The sequence below is a fragment of the Pongo pygmaeus genome, chromosome 1, assembly GCF_028885625.2.
Source record: "Pongo pygmaeus isolate AG05252 chromosome 1, NHGRI_mPonPyg2-v2.0_pri, whole genome shotgun sequence".
Taxonomy (NCBI): Eukaryota; Metazoa; Chordata; class Mammalia; order Primates; family Hominidae; genus Pongo; species Pongo pygmaeus.
The window spans coordinates 182,223,194-182,233,023 of NC_072373.2; the positions used below are offsets into that span (position 1 = coordinate 182,223,194).

At 35.9% G+C, this 9,830-nt stretch overlaps 1 long non-coding RNA gene across 1 annotated transcript; it reads left to right on the plus strand.

Annotated features, from left to right (window-relative positions):
• The first annotated feature begins 2,569 nt into the window (after positions 1 to 2,569).
• Positions 2,570 to 7,425, plus strand: LOC134738733 (uncharacterized). The gene is made up of 2 exons (XR_010124699.1): positions 2,570 to 2,843; positions 7,148 to 7,425. It is a non-coding gene; the product is annotated as an uncharacterized LOC134738733 (long non-coding RNA).
• Positions 7,426 to 9,830: the final 2,405 nt, after the last annotated feature.

Genomic DNA, 9,830 nt, shown 5'->3' on the forward strand with positions numbered 1-9,830 from the left:
ACCACCATGGTACGTGTGTACCTATGTAACAAACCTGCATGTTCTGCACATGCATCCCAGAACTTAAGGTATAACAACAAAAAAAGAATTTTAATATGGTTAGAGTATAAGGGTATATGGTGAAATTGGGATCAAGACAAGGTGGAAATGTGTGTTGAAATCACATCAAGATCCTTTGTATGCCTTATAATAGAATTTAAATTTTGTCTTCTTCCCCCAAAAATCTTTGGGTACTCAAATAATCGGTTTTCATTTTCATAATATGATTAAGCAGATATATCTGACATCCTAAAGCTTACATTAAAGCCAAGAGTAAGAGTTTTGTAGTCAGTGTCTCTCCAGCCATTTCTCATCTTTCAGCATATTTATTGAGCACTTGTGAACTACATACTGGATGACATAAAGAAAAAATACTAGCCTGGGCAACATAGCAAGACTTAGCTTCTACAAAAAAATACAAGAATTAGTTGGGCATGGTGGTATGTGCCTGTAGCCTTAGCTACTTGGGAGGCTGAGGTAGGAGGGATCACCTGAGCCCAGGAGTGCAAGGATGGAGTGAGCCATGATTCCACTGCTGCACTCCAGCCTGGGCAACGGAGTGAGACCCTGTCTCAAAAAAACAACAACAACAGCAACAAAAACTGGCTTCTTAAATGTTCTCACAGAACTTTCAATGTAGTTTAACAGATGAAATAAATACTTGAAAAGATCATAGTAAGAGATATCACAAAGGAATTCATATTTGCTGAGGAGTCAATGAGTAGTATGAGTTCAAAGGATGGAGAAAACTAAAGTCATTTATCTGAAAAGGCTTTATGAGTAGAGTAGGGACATGACTTCAATCTGAGCGACAGGTCAAATTGCAATAGGTAGGAAAAGAGAAAATTACTGTAAGTGGGAAAAATTAAGCAGTGGCATAAAGGTATGGAAACAAGGGTTAATGAAGTGTGTTTGGGAGCAGCAAGTTGATCACTTTTCTTGAGCTAGAGTTTCATGTAGGGGCGCACGTCGGTGGGTGTTGACAATAAATAAATATGGCTTCTAAATGAAATGAAACCTCCAAAAAGCCTTGTAAGGAAAGCTATTTCTGAATATACTTTTGATCCATCTTAAAGATCTCATAAAAAACTCCAATTTCAGCTGAACTTTTAAAAATAAATATTTTGCAATATAAAAATATTTCCTGGCATTAAGATACGCTCAAATACCAAACTCACTGCCAAGAGATTTTCCAGCTTAAACCCATGCTTTTTAGATGTGTTGTAAAGAGCTTTAGATATCATTTTATGTTTGCTTTAAACTTTTTTTCAAGGAAAAAATAGAAAAGTATGTCCATTGGCCCTGTGTGCTTCTTATACATTATTGTCAGATCTTCATCTGCTAGGTGCCTGGGTTTTTAGTGTAGAGATTATCTGTCATTCTTTGTTTGCCTATAGCCAGTGAACTTCAGGATAATTTTTTCTTGTCTTGAAACAAGAATGAAGCTATATAGATAATGGTCACCATTATTTAGACATCAAAGATTAATATGAAAATATTTTCTTATAAACTTAGAACCATTTTTGTTTTATATCAGGTTTTCTAGGTAAATATTTCAACTTTAATTAGACTTTTCAAATGTCCATTATTTTGTGATTTTAAAAAGCAGTGCTACGTAAAAACTATTAATGTAAGAGTCAGAGAAGTCATTATATGAAAGTAAAAACTGAAGTAACTTGCTAATATTTTTGTATATTTTATTGCAATATTCTTGCATTTTTAAAGTTGGGGTTCTTTTGCAAATGTTGTATCCTACTATTTTAACATTAATACATGTACATTTCTTCATTTTTCTAAAATGATGCATAAGTGTATTTCTTAACGGCTAGTATGCCATTGATAGAAAGTAATTTAACCATTCCTCTATTGGACATTTAGATTGTTCCCTAATTATGTGTGTCTATTATATATTTAAACTGGAGAGACATGTATTTGCACCAAAGGTAGGTTATATGATCTACTGACGCAATGTGCAAGTGGAAAATGGATGGCAGAAGGATTGTTCTTCCTTCCTTGTTTGTTTGTACCAGAACTCTTCATTGTTTACATACATTTTAGCCTTGGTGCCATTTTCAGAAGCTTTATTTGTCTCACTTACTTTTTTGGTTTGGATAAGACTTATATATAAAATCCATCTGTGAAGCATATTGTATATTCACATTGAAGGCTAAAAACCCTTTTTTAATTAAAACTTTATTCAGCACTCATGGTTCACTTTGTCCTGTTTTTATTATGAAACACTTCAGTCTTCTTCCTAAAAACACATATGTCTTGAACATTTCAAGATGTTTCTTGTTGCTCATGCAGAACTAGTTTCTTTATGCTGTCAGCTCACTGCCATATGTTCTAGCTGTTCATTTGCTTCCCTTTCTGGCATCTATGTAGGCAACATCTTGTATGTAATGTAAGTTCGTTTTATTCCCTTCTCCTTTATAAAACTTGTCAGAAGGTAAAATAACACACTGGAAACAGTGAATAGTACTCTGGTAAGTTAGAGTTTTCATGATTCTAAAGGATGTGGCCTTTCTTGTATTCTTAATGTTTGTAAGGTATGAAGAGAAAATGTGTCTGATGACACCTGAAGTCTTGCCAGCTGTGAATAATTCCAGTTAAGGTGCTATGGATATTATTTGGTAACAACATATATTATAGAAATTGCAATTCTTTGTATTGATTATTAAACCAAATGTGAAGATTGGGGAAACGTGGAGAGGAAAAATAATAATCAGATCATCCCTTTTATTTTCAGGAATGCACCATATGTCCTCATCTGAAAGTCTCTGCAGGATGATGGTCTGACTCACGTGAGTGGTTTTGAGATAAGTTGTGTTATACCTCAAGTTAGGTAAAGTCAGGAGATGAACTAACTTAAAAATTAGTGATGTTTACATAGAACCTAAATTGGAAAAGACAATAATATCGGCATTAGAAAGTCTGCCTTTAAGTAAAAAAAATTATTAGCGATAATAGGTTTTACATTCTTCATAATAGAATATCCTAAAGGAATAAAACCTCCACTATGTGAACTCTAAGTTCTGAACATCTGAATTTTTCAAATAGTTCTGAGTTATATTTAATTTGTTCTTTACTGACTAGAACACTTACTAATTTATCACATCATTTTAAACCTCAAACATACTGAATATATTTTTTCCAGGTTTATTGAGGTATAATTGACAAACAAAAATTGTATATGTAAGGTGTGCAGTGTGATGTTTTGATATGTGAATAAATTTGATGATTCTGGCTTCCCAATATGAAGATCACTTATTGTGTCAGCCAGCATAAAACGCAGGACTGTTGAGATAGAGTAGAGCCATTTATGTCTGCAATGACTGCCTCCATGCTAATATGTCTCAATTTTGTTTTGTTTTTAGAATTTATATTTTCACATTTGCTGCTTATGATGTAGAGTAGGCTTGGGGACCAGGTTACCAGTTTGATATGATTGCATAAAACAAGAATGAAAATGTTCTGTGTTGGGGCCTTTTAGGTATTGGTGTTATGTCATCAGCTTTGACTATTATAAGAATTTTGTGCTTGCTTCCTGCTCCATTTAGATGAATGAACTTGGTGCATTTAGAGTATGTCAGTGTAGATGTTAACAGTCTATCTCTCCCAAATCCAATTTAACATGTAAGGATAAAATTACATTGATTTAATGTTCTAATTTTATATACATTTTAATATAAGAGAAACATAAAAGCATTTAGACTACATTTGGATTTCTTTATGTGATGATTTACTATATCATATACCATCTGCTCCAAGATAGATTAGAATGCATATCTTTAACTATAGTATTGTACAATTTATGATGCAAAATTTATCATTGTACCAATACAGACCTTATGGTACATTTTATTTAAGTTCATGGTGTTTTCTTTCTGAAAGGAAACTTTTCTTCAATCACAACACAAATGAAAGAGCTAAAATAGAAAGCTTTGTAAATCAGTATAGCCATTTTTAAATGGCTTAACAAATTATTCTTTCAGTAACACTTGACTTAACTTCAATAAATACACACTGAATTATATCCTATAGGTTAGTACAGTTGATAAGCATTTTTTTCTCTCCCTGAACTAAGACATAAAAATCCACACCCAGCAGACAAGCTTAGCAGGTCACAGAAATACCCCCATGTGTCTTGCATGAGGATGTTTGTTCATGCAAAGAACATTTATTGAGCACTTATGTGCTAGAGACAGTGGTAGGTGCCAAGGATAGGGGATACAGATTCATCTATCCCTGCTCTTGAGGAACTTAAGAGTCCTAAAAAGAAAGACAGATAGGTGAGTTACATTTCAACATGGAAAATACTATAATAGGTATAAACAAATTTAATCATCACCTTTAGAGGCTGAGAAATTTTTTTTAAAAAAGGAATAAAGTGAGGAGTGGTGGGTAGTGGGGAGAGAAAAATGCTCCATCCTGTTTCAAAGAATAAGAGAAATATATCTCCTCGACTCAATGTTACGAATACTGGAGTTGTAGTCATGAAACATTTTTGAATGCTGTTACTATCCCATCTTGAAAAAACACAAAACATCCAGGCACAGAATATTGTTAAGTCAAAGGGAGGATATGATTAATTCTGCTAGAGAAAGGAATGGTCCAGGGAAAATTTTACAGATACTTGAGGTGAGCCTTAAAGGATCCATGTGATTTCAGTAGGCAGAGATGTGCAAAGGAATGGTGTAGGCCAAGGGAACACCTAGAATAAAGATCAAGGAAGGCATGGTAATGAGGATGACACTCTCCTACCACAATTAATTGTTACACCTTAAAACAGAGTAGCTGGTACTCTGTAATGTAGTAAGAACCACGGAGTTGGCCAAATGAGCTTGGTCTGAGACCTGTCAGTATTATGCACCAACTGTGTGGGTTGGTGGCAAGGTGCCGAATCATTCTGTGACTCCATTTCTTTATCTGAGAAAGGGAAAATGATGCCTAACCTGAGGGCTACCATGTTGTGCAACTGTAGGAGGCATCTTTCACATTGTACAGAGGCCCTAGCTATCTCAGGTGGGCTGGGAGGATTAAATGAGACAATACATATAAAGTATTTAACACAGTGGCTGGCACATAGTAAGTGCTCAATAAACATTCACTACTGTTAATCAGGCAACTATCATTTTAAAAAATGGATTCACTTGAAATCCCTTTTATTTGTAAAGATTTATGTATCTCTACCCTTGGAAAACAATCTGTGTGTTCCTGAGATTAATTTGAGTAGAATGCAAGATATATTTTGCTTCATTTACTGGGCTTCAAAATTTGTTGTCCAGGAAATACAGAAAGACAAAAGCATACCAAAAAAAAACAAAACAACAAATAAATTAAATCCCCCTAAATAATTTTGAATGAACATTTTTCTCCAATGATGGTTATTTTATTCATGCCATTGCATAGAAGTCCCAAATATATTTATTTTTATTTGTAAAACACCCCTTCTGTGACCATCTGATGTTTCCATAAGGAACATTTTCCAGCACAATTTTATGTCCCTGAAACTTAAAGATGTTTATTTTTTCTTCCCCCTTTATATCCAGAAGCAAGGCTATTTGGAATGGATTAGTTAATTAGGACATCTGATTCAGAAAATGAGACAGCCATGAATTTCGCTGAGAATTCAGAAACATGGGTAGGGGACGTTGATTATTACCAGGCTTGAAATGTCAGCAAAGACTTCAGGGTTGCAGGAGGGAGAATATAAAACACATGAAGTTTAATGGCTTTGGCTATGGGGGTCTTTGGGGCAGGTTGGATGGAGTTACTTGCTGAACACATGATAGTCTTTTTGTTACTTGTCCAGCTGGATTGTTTGAAGCCGGTTTTCACTCTATCTTGTAAAACAGAAAATAGCCATTAGCTACTCACCAGTATATATGGAAAATGCAGAGGGTTGTGCTTCAGTTAGGGTCTGTCTGCAGCAATCTAGTCTTCATAGTATGGGATTATAGCAAGTACTATAAATAGGCAAAGTCAAAGGAGCTTGCTTGGCCATTTAACCCCTATCATGGACTCTTAAACTGGAGTTTGGATTGCAGGATGCTTTTATGTAGTGACCTTGGATCTATACCAGTGGGAGGGAAGGATTGGGCAGAGGGGATAATTTAGCTGCAATGCAGGCCTGAGAGCAACCTTGGTCAAACCCACAGGAAGCTCTGGAGCTAAAATGGCCCATTGGAATAAACTCATGTTAGGCTGAAATGGCCATGTTTTTATACTTATTATTCACTGGATGTGGACTGCTCTTGGAAGGGTGGGATCTCTGGCAAGGTGGATCTGCGGGTAAAGAAATCCCTGATTATGCTGACAGTTGAGGGCTGCCTCCCCACAGAACTACATGAAGCTGGGGCAACAGGCCTTTTCTTGAAGAGAAATCTGGTGACACATCACCCTGTCTTTGCCTCCCCAAGTTCTATTATAACATATATGATCCAAACCAGTTTGCAGAAATATGGCTGGACAAAGAGAGGCTCCACCCTCTCACTCTCCCAGTTTCTTCCACAAAATAAAGTCTCAAGTAGCTCACTGTTCCAAAAGTGACTTATACCACTGGGCATCAGCACCATTCCCAACACAAAACCATAGATCTAATACTAGGCCTATGAAGAGTTAGTGTTTTTCCCAAGCAGTAATTATAAGGAAGGTGTATAGCCCTAACCTCTTTATCAAGCTCCAGATTCACAGATATAAAAACTATCTGGCAATGCCAGTGGGATATCCCATGGGTACCTCCAAGTCAGCGTGCTCAAATCTGAACTCATAATTTCTTCTTCTTTCAAGACCAAACCTGCTTTCCACATCTCAATACATTAGAGTACCTACTTTTAGATCTAAAGCCTGGGAATTATCCTTAATTCTCTCCATCCCCCCAGAGTCAGTAAGTCCTGCAGATTTAACTTCACAAATGCCTTTTAGCAGCCTTCTCCCCTCCTCCAGTCCTCTCCCCTCCTTCACGGCTACTGTCCTAATTCAGGACCTCATTCAAAGGAGGTTATCTTTTTGTAATTGTACTAACTTTTAAAAGTTAAAATAGTATGTTGTTGCAAATAGTGTGGTACAGCTGATGATATTCTCTCTTCTTACCCCATACCTGCAGGTACCCAGGGATGACCTTCTGTGAATGGTCTGCCTAGGTGTTCTGGTGGATTCCTCCACAACTCCTTTTGATATTATGTAGATATAATACCTTTTATCCTGACTTCAACAAGCCAAGAACAATCTCCACTATGAAAGATGAAAATTTAACGTTGACTACCTTTCCTCCCTTCTTCTTCTCCCAGTGTTTGATATTTATGTTATTATTAGTTTATTGATTATATATGTAATTTTCAGTAACAGACTTAAATTTCTATTTCTTGCTCCACCTACTTTCAACAATTTGTTGACTACCTACTTTGTAAGAATACAGATATTAACACTTCTATGTTTGCCTTCTCAATTCTATCTTTTGTCAACTACATGTTTATGTTGTCAAAGTTGTAACATTTACATTCTGTTCTTTAGCCAAATTAATCTTACATGCTCTTCCTTCCATAATTTTTTATTCTACAATTAACATTTTGATGTGTTTGCTTTAGTACAGTATTAATCTATCAATCCTTTTTTAAACAGTTGTAAAATGTACATAATATTTATAATTTTAACCATTGTAAAATATATAAATTTTAACCATTTATAATTTTAACCAAATGTACACTCAATTGTACAATTGAGTGACATTAAATACATTCATAATGCTGTATATCTATCACCACTATCTATACCCCAAATTTTTCATCATCCTAAACATAAACTCTGTACCCACTAAACAATTTCTCCCCATTGCCTACTCTTCCACTGCCCTCTATTCTGCTTTCTCTCTCTCTGAATTTGCCTATTCTGGGGACCTCACGTAAGTAGAATTATTCAATATTTGCCTTTCTCTGTCTGGTTTATTTCACTAAATGTAATGTTTTCAAGGTCCATTCACATTATAGTATATATCAAAAATTCATTCCTTTTTAAAAAAAACTTTTATTTGAGGTTCAGGGATACATGTGCAGCTTTGTTACACAGGTAAACTGGTGTCACGAATGTTTGTTATACAGATTGTCTTATCATGCAGGTACTAAGTCTAGTACCCAATTGTTATTTTTTCTGATCCTCTCCCTCCTCCCACTCTCCACTCTCAAGTAGGCCCCAGTGTGTGTTGTTCCCCTTTTTGTGTCCACGAGATATCATCATTTAGCTGTCCTTTTTATATAGCTGAATAGTATTCTATGTGTATGTATAAGATTTTGTTTATCCCTTTATCTACTGATGGATTTTTCCTTTCTTTTTTCCAGTGGTACTGCAACAACCTCAAAAATTGCCATCCCTTAGCAGCCTCTGGCTCTATCATTTATTCTCTTACTGTTGCTGGAATGATCTTTCTAAAGATAAGATGCTCTTTGGATATATTAGTTGCCCTTACCCTTCCTGACTCTGTCCCATTCTTGGCTATATCGTAGCACCCGGTGTCCCTAGGCTCACCTCTACCTCTTCTCCAATGTCATCTGTGTTACACTCTCACACACTCTGTACTTCAGCCACAAAAGGTACCTCACTCTACCTTAAAGATGTCATGGCTGTTTACATACTTGTCTTGCTTTGTGCAGTTTCTTCTGTCTCTCATATAACCATTTTGTCTGTCTACACAGAAATCTCTACACTCCAAGTAGAGTTAAATGTCTAAATCTAAGTTAAACATTATTTCCCATGAAGCCTTCCCCATTTCCACGAGGTAATTTGTTGCTCCTTTCTCTGTTTTTCTGAAGTATTTTGTTCCCACCTAGAATTTCAGTGCTTAATTGTTCTGCAATAATTTGCTGACTTGCCTGCCATTTTTATTCGACTGACCTCCGCGTAGATTGCAGCTGTTTTCCGTATTTATGTCATGAGCCTGGAAACTGGTAACATTCATGAAGAATGCTGCATGAGTGAGTAGTACAATGAGGGTAGGGTTGAATGTGGAGTCAGAAATATGGGCTTAAGGACCAGTTCAGCCACATTACCTTACCTCTCTGAGTTTGTTTCTTCATTTGTAATAAGTCAACATCCTAGACTGGTGTTGAGAACTAAATGAGATGGTTAATGTGGGAGCACTCTTTATAAAATAATTGCGAGGATTTTAAAAATTATCAGTCTTACTAGTCTTCATGTACTTCTCATCCCAGATAAATTTACTATTCTATAGGAAGTTCCCAGTTTGTGAATCATTCCTTTAAGAAGAAATCATAAATCGTGGAAATATAATTTTGGAATACGTGATGTTTGGTTTGTTTGCTTAAGTGGTTAGAAATTTCAGGGATGCAGAATTTAGCTAGCAAAAGGAAGAACTTTCTAACTGGCAGTGTGGTCCAGTAATGAATGCTCTCAGGAGGTCATCATTGCTCCATCTCTGGACCACCCTGCCAATTAGCAAGTTCTAATAGAGGGCTGGCTAAGTTTACCTGTCAGGGAGACTGTTCAGAGAAATTCTGATCCGGAATGAAGAGAGAGGAGAGCTGCACTAGCTGACTCTGAGGTTCCTTCTCATTCTGAATGTATGTAATCCTAAAATTTACATACAAGGCATACTGAGAGATAGACCAATGCTGCTTTTGTAGTCTATTCAGGAGATAAGGTATAAAGGTTGGGTTTTATTTTTTCCTCTTTAAGAGAAAGTTGTAGATTTTATATAAGACCACAGTAAAAAGTCTGACATTTCTACTTTGTGAGTCTGGGCTGAAGCTGAAATTTGATTTTGAAATATGAAAGTA